Below are 14,845 nucleotides of genomic sequence, written 5' to 3' on the forward strand. Positions count from 1 at the left end.
GCTTGGGTGGCCACCTGCGGCCCATGACCATCTGAACCAATCACCAAGTTTTATAATGAAGAGAAGGATGTCCAGCCATGAAATCCTCAAGAAGGACTTGAATCCTCAAAACATATGTATACTAGGGTCGTTTCAGGATTTTGAAGGTCCTCCAAAGGACCTTGAAGGTCCTACAATTTTCATACTGCCCAGGGACCATGTCTGTCATAACCTGCCCCTGAATGGAAGAATGATTATATCATGATTATATATTATCCTTATAGCACCTTCACTTTGCCTGCCGGTGCTGGAGCTCAGGGTACAAATCTGATCACATAAAACCCTTATTTTAAGCTCTTTATTTAAGGTTTAAATCCTCCATATTTTCCATTTTCCACAGTCATGGATATTGTAACTTTCAATATTTTCCATAAATGCTAAAGTTTATCATTTCCGAAGAGGAACTTGGTGTTGAAAATGATTCAAATTTCTCCGACCTTTTTGAATATTATAAAGGACTGAAATGCATTGGAAACATTAGACAATGAGCCTAGAGGTCCATTCTGATGCTGCAGAACCTGCTGTGTCTGATACAGGACTTATTAATGGATCAGCAGGTCAAGTATACATCCTGCAGCTCCATTTGATGGTGTCGGAGAGTTGAGCGGAGTCTGGCATCTCCGGCAGTCTCTTAAAGGATGAATGGAACAGCATGAGGCGGACTCAACCGGTCACTCCATTCATTAGAAAGAACAAGACCTACAATCCGCTGATTGGTTGAGATCCCTGTGGACAGGCAATCACAATAAAATCTCAGTAAACCTTTTTAAGTATACAATAGAAAGGATACTCCAGTATGTCCACGGGACCGGCTGGAATATCCTTCCTATTGTATGCCGAGTCGCTGAGGGGTTGACGTATCTTTCTGTGCAACTAGGGATTTGTGGCTTTGGCGGTGAACGTGACTTTGTTTTATTTTAACCTTTTTAAGTACCTTTTTTTTCTAACATGGGGACTATAATTACTTCTGGACCACACAAATTAATAATACCGGCGCAATAATTACATAGGAATTGTATACAGTAACAAAAGAAAGATACAGGACATGCTCTGTTTATGTTTCATGTTCTACCAAGGTCGGAAGTTCTACCAGTGATGTTATTTATGGCACCGACCTTCCATCAACCCTTATTGAAAAGACTCTATAAGACTTCACATTGGGTGGTCCTTCTGCTGTTCCTCCGGGCAGGAGCCTGGTTCATGATGGGTCAGTCCAACACTGACCACTACTATTTACTCCTTTCACGTTGAACACAGTAGGCCATCTCTTCCTGGTGGAGAGTTTGGGTCGTTGCGTTGATATTTTCTACATTCCTTCTCTGTTTTGTTGCTCTTCCAACTTTAATAATGTGTACAGTGCTACTAGATCGTCACCTGCCATATCATGGTCATTCCAAAGCTTCTCAATGTCCAGAGGAAAATGTAACAATTTTTATTTTATGTGTTTTACCTTGAACCCAGAATAACAAGACAAGAAGCAGGAAGTCAATGATGTTGTCATTAAAAGGACAGTGCAAGAAATGCCGAGAGAACGGTCCAGGAGCCTCATTAACCGACCGGTGGTCGCCTCAGTCCATGACAGATTTGCCTCATGGACAGAGGCAAAGAACAGAGATATCAAAGGAAAAAAAAGAAACACACAAGATCTTTTGGCACCACCTAAGACAAGTCACATTACAGTTACAGACGTCTACTCCTCTGGTCTTAGCCTTGTTTTCACTTCAGTTATTTTTACTTTTTCTGTTTTGTGCTGACTCTGCCCCTATTTATTATAGATCATCTTCTGATCACATATCAAGATACTTTGTAGGAATAAGACTGTCTTGATGTAGCTGGACATATACGGGATAGAAGTAGTAGTACAGTGCTGTGCCCATATATACAGGAGAGGAGTAGTAGTACAGTGCTGTGCCCATATATACAGGATAGGAGTAGTAGTACTGTGCTTTGCCCATATATACAGGATAGGAGTAGTAGTACAGTGCTGTGCCCATATATACAGGAGAGGAGTAGTAGTACAGTGCTGTGCCAATATATATACAGGATAGGAGTAGTAGTATTGTGCTGTGCCCATATATACAGGAGAGGAGTAGTAGTACTGTGCTGTGCCCATATATACAGGATAGGAGTAGTAGTACTGTGCTGTACCCATATATACAGGATAGGAGTAGTAGTACTGTGCTGTGCCTATATATACATGATAGGAGTAGTAGTATTGTGCTGTGCCCATATATACAGGATAGGAGTAGTGGTACTGTACCCATATATACAGGATAGGAGTAGTAGTACTGTGCTGTGCCCATATATACAGGATAGGAGTAGTAGTACTGTGCTGTGCCCATATATACAGGATAGGAGCAGTAGTTCTGTGCTGTGCCCATATATACAGGATAGGAGCAGTAGTACTGTGCTGTGTCCATATATACAGGATAGGAGTAGTAGTACTGTGCTGTGCCCATATATACAGGATAGGAGTAGTAGTACTGTGCTGTGCCCATATATACAGGATAGGAGCAGTAGTTCTGTGCTGTGTCCATATATACAGGATAGGAGTAGTAGTACTGTGCTGCGCCCATATATACAGGAAAGGAGTAGTAGTACTGTGCTGCGTCCATATATACAGGATAGGAGTAGTAGTACTGTGCTGCGCCCATATATACAGGATAGGAGTAGTAGTACTGTGCTGCGCCCATATATACAGGATAGGAGTAGTAGTACAGTGCTGCGCCCATATATACAGGATAGGAGTAGTAGTATTGTGCTGTGCCCATATATACAGGATAGGGGTAGTAGTACTGTGCTGCGCCCATATATACAGGATAGGAGTAGTAGTACAGTGCTGCGCCCATATATACAGGATAGGAGTAGTAGTATTGTGCTGTGCCCATATATACAGGATAGGGGTAGTAGTACTGTGCTGTACCCATATATATATATATACAGGATAGGAGTAGTAGTACTGTTCTGTGCCCATATATACAGGATAGGAGTAGTAGTACTGTGCTGTGCCCATATATACAGGAGAGGAGTAGTAGTACTGTGCTGTACCCATACATACAGGATAGGAGTAGTAGTACTGTGCTGTGCCCATATATACAGGATAGGAGTAGTAGTACTGTGCTGTGCCCATATATACAGGATAGGAGTAGTAGTACTGTGCTGTGCCCATATATACAGGATAGGAGTAGTAGTACTGTGCTGTGCCCATTTATACAGGATAGGAATAGTAGTACTGTGCTGTGCCCATATATACAGGATAGGAATAGTAGTACTGTGCTATGTCCGTATACAGCATAGTAGTGATAGCAGGGCCGGCGCCAGTACTGGGCATACGTGGGCAAGTGGCAGGGCCCAGAGCTACTGTGGGGGCTGTACATAAGGAATCCATGGAGGTGGAAGGGCTTTATCTATTAGGCTGTTTGGGATGATAAACTCAGGAATATTTTAGGAAATAGGAGACAGTTTTAGTTTCTGAATTTATAATGCCACCACGTTAGTTCATTGCAAAAGGGGCCCATTGAGGCTCTGTCACCCAGAGGCGCCCACTGAAACCTGGAGCCAACCCTGATTGATATTACTATGCCTATAACTAGAGCATAGGAGTAATAGTACTGTGCCATGTCCATACTGTACCATACAGGAGTAGTAGTACTGTGCCATGTCCATACTGTACCATACAGGAGTAGTAGTACTGTGCCATGCCCATACTGTACCATACAGGAGTAGTAGTACTGTGCCATGCCCATACTGTACCATACAGGAGTAGTAGTACTGTGCCATGCCCATACTGTACCATACAGGAGTAGTAGTACTGTGCCATGCCCATACTGTACCATACAGGAGTAGTAGTACTGTGCCATGCCCATACTGTACCATACAGGAGTAGTAGTACTGTGCCATGTCCATACTGTACCATACAGGAGTAGTAGTACTGTGCCATGTCCATACTGTACCATACAGGAGTAGTAGTACTGTGCCATGTCCATACTGTACCATACAGGAGTAGTAGTACTGTGCCATGTCCATACTGTACCATACAGGATTAGTAGTACTGTGCCATGTCCATACTGTACCATACAGGAGTAGTAGTACTGTGCCATGTCCATACTGTACCATACAGGAGTAGTAGTACTGTGCCATGTCCATACTGTACCATACAGGAGTAGTAGTACTGTGCCATGTCCATACTGTACCATACAGGAGTAGTAGTACTGTGCCATGTCCATACTGTACCATACAGGAGTAGTAGTACTGTGCCATGTCCATACTGTACCATACAGGAGTAGTAGTACTGTGCCATGTCCATACTGTACCATACAGGAGTAGTAGTACTGTGCCATGTCCATACTGTACCATACAGGAGTAGTAGTACTGTGCCATGTCCATACTGTACCATACAGGAGTAGTAGTACTGTGCCATGTCCATACTGTACCATACAGGAGTAGTAGTACTGTGCCATGTCCATACTGTACCATACAGGAGTAGTAGTACTGTGCCATGTCCATACTGTACCATACAGGAGTAGTAGTACTGTGCCATGTCCATACTGTACCATACAGGAGTAGTAGTACTGTGCCATGTCCATACTGTACCATACAGGAGTAGTAGTGCTGTGCCATGTCCATACTGTACCATACAGGAGTAGTAGTGCTGTGCAATGTCCATACTGTACCATACAGGAGTAGTAGTACTGTGCCATGTCCATACTGTACCATACAGGAGTAGTAGTACTGTGCCATGTCCATACTGTACCATACAGGAGTAGTAGTACTGTGCCATGTCCATACTGTACCATACAGGAGTAGTAGTACTGTGCCATGTCCATACTGTACCATACAGGAGTAGTAGTACTGTGCCATGTCCATACTGTACCATACAGGAGTAGTAGTACTGTGCTATGTCCATACTGTACCATATAGGAGTAGTAGTACTGTGCTATATCCATACTGTACCATACAGGAGTAGTAGTACTGTGCTATTTCCATACTGTACCATACAGGAGTAGTAGTGCTGTGCTATATCCATACTGTACCATACAGGAGTAGTAGTACTGTGCTATGTCCATACTGTACCATACAGGAGTAGTAGTACTGTGCTATGTCCATACTGTACCATATAGGAGTAGTAGTACTGTGCCTATATATACAGGATAAGAGTAGTAGTACTGTGCTATGTCCATACCGTATCATACAGGAGTAGTAGTACTGTGCTATATCCATACTGTACCATACAGGAGTAGTAGTACTGTGCTATGTCCATACTGTACCATACAGGAGTAGTAGTACTGTGCTATATCCATACTGTACCATACAGGAGTAGTAGTACTGTGCTATGTCCATACTGTACCATACAGGAGTAGTAGTACTGTGCTATGTCCATACTGTACCATACAGGAGTAGTAGTACTGTGCTATGTCCATACTGTACCATATAGGAGTAGTAGTACTGTGCCATGTCCATACTGTACCATAGAGGAGTAGTAGTACTGTGCTATATCCATACTGTACCATACAGGAGTAGTAGTACTGTGCTATGTCCATACTGTACCATACAGGAGTAGTAGTACTGTGCTATGTCCATACTGTACTATATAGGAGTAGTAGTACTGTGCCTATATATACAGGATAGGAGTAGTAGTACTGTGCTATGTCCATACCGTATCATACAGGAGTAGTAGTACTGTGCTATATCCATACTGTACCATACAGGAGTGGTAGTGCTGTGCTATGTCCATACTGTACCATACAGGAGTAGTAGTACTGTGCTATGTCCATACCGTACCATATAGGAGTAGACAGACACAGAACATATAACAGTACATTTTGGACAGTCAGTTGCCATAGGACCCGATCCAACTGCACCCTTTACCCTATGCATAATGCAGCCTGGGACACCAATAAGACACAAGACACGAATAAAGATCTCCAAAACACAAAAATGTTGTTTCCAAATGGAAACATAGAGGAGAGAAGGAATTTATTGGTTTTTAGAACACAAACCACTTGTAGCCGTTTATCATTGATAATTTACGGTGCTGAAAAATCTTTTCTACAGGAAAGAAAATCTTCGTAATCATAAATAATGAGGCATCGATCCCAAGCAATGAGTCTTCAGAGGCACATTGGTGAATACTGAGTCCTGCAGCCGCCTGAGCAGTATGTAGAATGAGAAGACCTGGAAGAGAGAGAACATAGCGCTGGAGTATTACATCACAAAGACCAAGGAGAACCTACAAAGCCAAGACTTACTCGCATAGTAGAGAAAATGGAACATCTGCCGCTACAAAATATACAAAATCACCACGAAAACCATGATGAATGGTCTAAAATCTTCAAAAGTCCGTCAAAAAGACCATCAAAAGTCTAAAATCTTACCATTGAAGGACCTACTATCGATGTACTCAATGGTAAAGCTAATCCCTATGGACTCCCAACACATGCACTCTTAGATTGGCTTAGCATGCATTCAAGGTAAGATGAAGAAGAGACTATGCAATGAGTATAAAGGATCAGACATGTTAAGATTCATACAGAAGTTTTCTCCAAAATATTGACCAATACTATCAAAATCATGTCAGTCTATTCTGTATGGCTATTGGTGATCTGCCATAATGTTTGCAGTAATCTGGCAAAAGGTTTCATTTTCTTGCACTGCCTCCACACAATTCCCTTTGAAACTCATGGGTTGTGCACATAATCCTGTACCAGGTGCTCCTTAGGGAGACCGTCTTTGAAGCCACTTTACCGCCCGTGTAGAGAAAGTTTTGGGGATTCCACTCTAGTAACAGAGTTATTTAGCATTTTATTTTTTGGAGAAAATGCTCCCCCTGGACGGGAAAAGCCTAGTTCTGCCTGGAATTACATTATGTGCTATAAATGGGCTGTCCTGACATTGCCTATAGACAATATTGACCCACCTCCGGGACAAGCAAACCAAGAGAAGCAACTGGACTGCAATACGAGACACAGCCACCTATCCAGATAGGTGTGTAAGCTAGGGCAGACAGGACACACCCCTTTAACATTTAGGCCATACCATGTTCACTTGCTAAATTTATAAATTTGTAGCAGTAAACTTTCATGTTTGGTCCATGAATCACCGATCCTATGGTGGTCTATTTCACATCATGAATACCGCTCCAGGATTGGAGACCAAGCATCATATTTAGGAAGACCAACAGTTGTGCGGAACCGCACCATCGTCCCAGGGATGCCGGGACTCCTTGGCTCCAATTCACCTATGATGCTTGAAGCACTGTCCCCAGCGTAGTGTTCAGTGATGTGGCGCCATCCGAAGGTCCACGTTAAAAAGGACTGAACATGTTTGTCTTAAAGAGCCCCAAGATCCTCACACCTCATTATGACCAAGAGTAGAGCTCTGCTACAACATAGACAATATTGACTGACCTCCTGGACAAGCCAACTAGGCCAAGCAACTGGACTGCAGTACCAGACACAGCCAACCATACAAATAGGTGTGTAAGCTAGATCAGACAGGACACATCCCTTTAACATTTGGGCCATGCCATCACATACATGAACTCCATGCTTTATTTCATCATAAGTAATACTGACCACCAGGATCGGTCAATCGTACAATATGCTCAGTTGACATTATCTATTCCATAAATTTCCAAGTAAAAGAGAGCAAAAATTGCAAGTTATGCCTGTTTATTAATTTTTTTGTTCTTTTCATCTGACAACTTTCAAAGCTAATCACAAAAATTACTCTGTTTTTGGGAGCTTTAGATGATAACGCATCTTAATTGGTACAAAAAAGGCTCAATTTGTGATATGATCCAATCCATCAGTATTTAATTGCCCCTTTCACTAATCTTATCACCTAATGATCTTCTCAGTAGCCTGCCCCCCCCCCCAGCTACTATATAACATGAGTCTCTCACCTCATTACAACCAAGAGTCAAGCTCTGCTACAACATAGACAATATTGACTGACCTCCTAGATAAGCCAACCGAGACAAGAAACTGAGCTGCAGTACCAGACACAGCCACCCATACACATAGTTGTGTAAGCGAGACAGGACAGGACACAACATTTGGGCCATACCATCTTCACTTGCCAGTTTATTCATAACTTTCAACCAATAAGCGCTCATTTACACAAGTTTGTTTGGCCCATGAAACACAGATCCTGTGGTGGTCTATTTCACATCATGAATGCTGCTCCAGGATTGGAGACCAAGCATCATATTTAGGAAGACCAACAGTTGTGCGGAACTACTGCACCATTGTCCCAGGGATGACGGGACGGGACCTTGTATCCAATTCAACTATGCTTGAAGCACTGTCCCCAGCGTAGTGTTCAGTGATGTGGTGCCATCATGTTAGTCTGACAGAGCCCCAAGAACCTTATGGCAGGTTTCTACAAAAAGATGTGTAATTGGTATTTCTTATCCAAGACCCATTGTACATAGTAATAGGTCCTCTATAGATCACATTCATGAACTCCATGCTTTATTTCATCAGAAGTAATATTGAACACCAGGATCGGTCAATCGTACAATTTGATCTGGGAATTAAACCACTGAAATTATCTATTCCATAAATTTCCAAGAAATAGAGACCAAAAATTGCAAGTTATGCCGGTTTTATTTTTTGTTTTTTTAGCTTTCAAAGCTAATCACAAAAATACTGTTTTTGGGAGCTTTAGATGATAACGTGTTTTAATTGGTACAAAAAAGGCTCAATTTGTGATGAGATCCAATCCATCAGTATTTAATTGCCCCCCTTCACTAATGTTATCAGCTAATGATCTTCTCAGTAGGCTCCTTCCCCCCCCCCAGCTACTATATAACATGAGTCTCTCACCCCATTACCATTCTCGGAATGAGACTGAGACATTTATTTCCATAAAATTCTCAAAGTTATGTGTCCTGATTCATAATAAGTGGGATGATTGGAAATTGAATACATAAAATTATCTGTAGGCAGGGGATACACTTTTGTGAAACAATGAGAACTTCCTCTCAGGAGAACGGAGTCTGCATGGTTAGCCTTGGACATGTCCAGTCAGGTTGGAAGTAGGGTTGAGGAACCCAGCCAGAAAGCAAAGACTTTTGACTAGTACAAGCACCAATTGCAGATATTAGGGGCCGGTTTGGGTTCCCAAACCATTATTCAAGGTTCGGCTAAATCTACTACACTCCAATTGGATTCGAAAGAAGGGCAGCATATCAGGACAGTATGTTTTTGCTACAAAGCAATAACATAGATCATGTAGTTTTCCTGGTGATAGCTTATCCCTTATAGTCAACTCTACTTTATTGCGCGCTGTCTTATGGACTGTGGGATAAATGGCTCAGACTCATCACAAGAGGTCGTCAATATTTAATCATGGGGATCGCCCCATTCAGCTGGGGGGCTGAAGTGAGAACTCTATGACAATTTGTTAATGCGCCAAAAGTCAAGTTTAAGTTACCTAACCAGATTAAAACAAAATAATTATTTTACCATGTATTCTATAAACCGCACCTGTCACCACAAATGTGATTTTCAGCTTTAGTTCCAATAGCCTATACTATGCAGATTTTAAAAATGCCTTTGTCATCATTCAAATCACTTCAGTACTTTATAAAATGTATTTTACATTACCTGGCTCCCTCCCAGCTACGTGTGTGTGGCGAGTCCCAGGAGGGGAGTGAGGGTTAACTGCAGCCTGTGTCTCAGTCTCCTCCTCACTCATGCAGTTCCATCACCCCACCCCACTTCCTGTCATTGAACAGGCAGGGAAGGGAGAGGGATGGTGTAGAGGAGAAGAAGAATGCCTGAGGAGACACAGGCTGCAGCTGCCCCTCCCCCTCCCGCCCCCGGGACACAGCACACACTGCTGGCAGGGAGCCAGGTAATGTGAAAAAAATGACTGTCAACATTCTGAATCCTTTCAGTAGTTTATAAAGGTTTTTTTTTTTTTTTTAAGTCAGCATAACATTGGTGATTGGAACCTCTCAGTAGCTAAAAATCACATTCCTTGTGGCTTGTTCGTTTTAAGGAATTGTACATTCCAAACACAAACTACATGTGTCCCCTCCAAACACTGTAGTTATTTTGATTATAACATACTGTGTATCTGGACATCATGTGTCAACAGTGTCTGACCGTGTAACAGATGTATCAGCCATCATTACAACTATTGTGGCACGTATAACTGGTTACAAGCCATGTCACTTCACAAATCGTCTACAATTGTTCTGGAGGCTCCACCTACTAGGAGAAATAATGGTGGGGCCCAGCAGAACTCTACAGAACCCTTGACTACATCAGAAACGGTCACTAATAATTTCTGTAGAATCAATATAAAATAAGCCACGACGGCAAGTGGTTTGACTTCAATTCCAATTGACTTCAACTGATGCAAATTTTTTGGGGAAGGGGATCAAATGAGGGTTACAAAGCTTCATGCAGATTCACAGAGTCAAACCTCATTCAAGAATGAAACTGAATTTTGCAACATCCACATGTGAAGACCTCTTTGGCCAATTACGGAGTCAGAACCTGAATTAGCGGAAGCCATAGATTCTCACTTTTAGGCCAAATTTCTTGTTGTTCAACATTACTTCCCCTATAAATCGACAAATGAGGATCTACACCAAGACTGAAGCCAATGTCTAAAATTAAGAAAATGTGGCTCCATAATAGGAAATTTGCTCATCAACAGATTTTGGAAAGAGTAATATTTTTTTTCAAATTTGTCCATGTAAACGTCTGAGTCGACCCTGTGCTACTCAATTGAACATTAGCAAATTTTAATAAGGATAATTGTTTGCAAATTTGTTTGTGTCCATGATATTCTGGTCAAATCGACCCTATGCTAGAGAGATCAATGAGCCCTGCATTTTGATCATATATCGATCCGCTCTTTGGTTTTTAAACAGTTGGATTTTTTGGAACAGTTTTTTTTCCAAGGAGGTTTACAGATCAATGTTTTCTTCTGGCTCATTCATCCAGGAACCAAGGTGTTAAATGGTAAATTAACGATGGAAATTACCATTAATGATCCACAGGAATAGCCACATTCTGTGCAGTGGAGATGGACCAGACTGTGGATGAGTAATATTCCATTTATTAGGAGGAGGGTCCATTCTTCCCCTGAATACAGCATTGTGCGAGGCCTCATAAGGAGCTCTGTAATAGTCTTTTTATATAGTCTGACTCATAACTCATAAATTGGGTCATGTGATCACCACTACATTTGGCTGTAGTTGGTTGGTTGCAGTGCAGCCAGTATGGCCAGTGTTGTTGTGATGGCAGTTACACATCATTACTATGGTAACAGAGCAGGAAAACCTGTTAGATCATCACTGGGACCAGAGCATAAGAGGGAGGAGGAGTTACTGAGAACTAAAGGATCATGGAACTTGTAGTTTTCAGTGGTGGCCATCTTAGTGATAACTCCACCTACTTTAGAGAGGCCATAAATTTTGTAAATCATAAAATCTAATTATTTAAGCTCCGTTTTGTGACTAATGACATTGAGTATTGTTGTACTCATTTATTTATAGCATCATGGGTTTTTGTGTCAGACGTTCATATTCCCGGAATACCCCTTTAAGGAATCTTCCTAGGTTAATTACATAAGATAGTAACTGAATATATAATGAATTTACAAAGACATAGAAGCTCTGTATAGGACTCTCTATAGGACTCTGAAGTCACAAGTCCTGTATTTTGTAAAAGGAGAAGTTTCTTCACCAATTAAGACAAACACTATTAATAAGTCAAAGACCCCCACCAGATAATTGGCCCTTATTGCTGGGAAATGGAGGCAAGAAAACTAATTGCACTGTATTAACGGTGGACTTTTATTGTATTGGTGGAACTTCATCTATTAAGATGTTAAGAGTTAGAAGGGTGGTGAGAGGTGATGGAGTTCTTCTAGCTCTTTTATTCACTTGGGGCATCTGTTCAACTAGTTGAACTGGCCTTTCGGGATGGCAATATGGCAAATCAAATACATTTCGTAATAGACATCTTAAGACCCTTGCACACCGGGTCTGTACCTAAGCATCGTATAAGACCGCATGGCCGCACGAAATGGTATTGAAGTTCTCTTGCTGATATCATCACCTGGTAGGTACTAAATGTCACTAATGTCTGCATCAGCCGGAGTAGTAACGGTGTTAATTGTTTGATCCGGGTGTGGGCACGGTTTAGAGATTTGTTTATAAATTGAGTGGGCCTAATATAGCAGGGGAAAGCTGCCTTAGGCAGAAAAAAAAGGCTGGAATCGGCCCTGGTCTGAAGGGAAGGGGTACAGTCAAGTTATTTTACATTGTTGTGCAAAAATTATGGTTACGGACATTTCCTTTCACATGTCCATAACTTTAAGATGAAATGTGAAGTGGTAAAATTTAGCCCAGGGCATTTTCAGTCATAACCCACCCCATAGTACCCAGAAGTCCAGGGTGGGTCCCACACACTGGTGGGATAAAGATTTGTCTCCATGATTTATTTAAAGGACATCTACCATCAGGATGAAAGACTCGATGCAAATGAGCCTGAGGGGCTCCTGGCTCCACTAACATCTGCATACAGTCCTTCACATAGAGTCCTGGTGGCAGATGACCTTTAAGTACAATCCAGTTCAGGAGACAAGCAGCACTAGATGTTCCCTCTATGCCCATTAATGCGATAAATAACATCACATCCCATCTTCTTCTGCCTCTCTTCGTCCGACTCTTTTTCCCTTCCAAACAATTGAAATCTTACAAGCACTTGAAAGCTGTGAGCATTAGCGAGGCACAAAGACACAACTTAGCTTGAAGCCCTACAAAATGCCAACTCTATCCCTCAATTTAACTCCAAGGCAATGGACCTATTAATTTACGATGAGGCTTCGACTCATTGGCCAAGTACAACACATCCAAGTGCTTACAGATCATTCTAAGAATATACAAAATAAGTAAAAATTCTAAGAAGTTCTTCAAAAACAAGTTGCCAAAACCAACATTAGGGTCAATTAAAGGGTGCAAACATCTTTTACCTCGTGCCTCACAAAAATATATTTACGGATTCCGTTCCGACACCTTCACTTAGTCAAACATTTTAATTACAAATATCTGACAAAACTCGAATGTGGATAAAGCTGAAGGCCGGGGACGTGCACAGGTAATTTACTCTGCATCCGGATAATATATGCACATTCACTGAAGATATATGACACAAAGTGACTTTCATGCTACATCAAAAGCAGGCGAGAACCTAACCCCTTCCAAAGCCGGATGTGTCTTCATGAGGTCTCATTAAAGCACATCGTAGTCGGGAAGATTAAACCAGGCCACGAGAAATATAGACACGGACATATGAGGAAGCCACATCACAGATTCTTCCCTGGTTAAACTTTTGAATCCTTTTACAAAAATAAATCACAGACGGAGCCGGTAGAAAAGGTGAACTTCCCGGTTACTGAAATATGCAAAAAGCAATTAAATTTGACTATATCTTACATCTATCAGTATTCAAAGACTAAAGCTGGTTTTTTAAAGGGCTAACTCAAAAAATTGCTCATTGTACGTTTTATGGAGCAGCTAAGATTAAGATAGTACTTATCTTAATAGCTGTCGGATAAAGAATGGAGTGGCCAGATCTGGGCCTATTCAATCGGATTGATTCCCTTTAAATCAGTCAATTTTGTTTAGACAAGTGTTTTATAAAAGGGAAGCAATAATGATCAAAGGGGACAAAGCAGTTTCAGAGACTTTACATTCTTTAAGTCTAGCCTAAATCCAGATACATAAAATCCATATTTCATAGTCCTGCTGCTACTAATACACAAAGATTATACATTTCACCAGGGACAAAACCAAACACCGTCTGAAGAGAGCACAGCAGTGTGAGGACTTGACTCCCGTGCACTTGGAGGAGCTACAATGCTGGAATATAAATCCCTATTTCACAGTCCTGCTGCTACTAACATCATACACATTGGGGCTTATTTACCAAGGGTCCCGCGGCCGCATTTTCGTTGGTTTTCCCGACTTTCAGGGATTGAGCCGGGGATTGTGTCGCATGCAATAGTTTTGAGTCGCAATTGCGCCGGCTTTCAAATATGGGGGGGCGGGCCATCGGACTGATTCGGACTGAGCGCGGGATTTAACATTTAAATTTGTGTCGCAAGCCATGCACTTACATGCACCAGGAAGAAGAAGGTGAACTCCAGAGACCTGAGCGGGGAAGCGACACATGCAGGATATTGGGGCGCACAATCTTAGTGAATCGCGGCAAAGTTCATCCTTGCTGGACAGTCCGAATGGGGGATCACGCAGGGACCGGGTAATTAAATGTGCCCCATTGTGTATTGCTCCTCTTAACAACATACACACATAATTACACATCTCTCCAGGGACAATACCAAACACTGGCTGTAGTCTTCATGGTCAGATCTGCCAAAAAAAAAAATCCCTTTAAGCAAGTAATGAAGGAAATGTCGGCGAGCTCTCCCACTATGCACCTCTTGCCTTGGTATTCTAATGTGTTATTTATGATTTTCCACAAAGTAAACCCTTACTGAAGGACTTTTTGGCTTTGAACTTAGAAAGGTTTGTGTAACTTGCGAGCCGGAGCATTTAATAGATGACGCCAGGAACTTTGCTAATATTACTCCTGCCGCCTTAATGGAAAATGTGAGAGAAATGTCATTGGCGTAATACAAAATAATGCAGCAGCCAGACGGCCTCCTGGGAAATTTTGAGATATATACTCCAACATTGAATTCATAAAAGCCTTCTTTTTCTTCGTCCCAAGTGATGTCTCATGTGTACATGAAATGGAACTTTAATCTGGGAGATGTA

At 41.8% G+C, this 14,845-nt stretch overlaps 1 protein-coding gene across 3 annotated transcripts in view; it reads right to left on the bottom strand.

The window, feature by feature from the left end:
- Positions 1 to 5,977: 5,977 nt before the first annotated feature.
- The window catches only part of KHDRBS3 (KH RNA binding domain containing, signal transduction associated 3), an 89,428-nt gene continuing 80,560 nt past the window's right edge, over positions 5,978 to 14,845 (bottom strand). For all 3 annotated transcript variants that reach the window (XM_072151144.1, XM_072151143.1, XM_072151145.1), the window contains one exon: positions 5,978 to 6,213. The gene's annotated coding sequence lies outside the window, so the exon portion shown is untranslated. The remainder of the gene's footprint in view (positions 6,214 to 14,845) is intronic.

The sequence above is a fragment of the Engystomops pustulosus genome, chromosome 5 (assembly GCF_040894005.1).
Source record: "Engystomops pustulosus chromosome 5, aEngPut4.maternal, whole genome shotgun sequence".
NCBI lineage: Eukaryota > Metazoa > Chordata > Amphibia > Anura > Leptodactylidae > Engystomops > Engystomops pustulosus.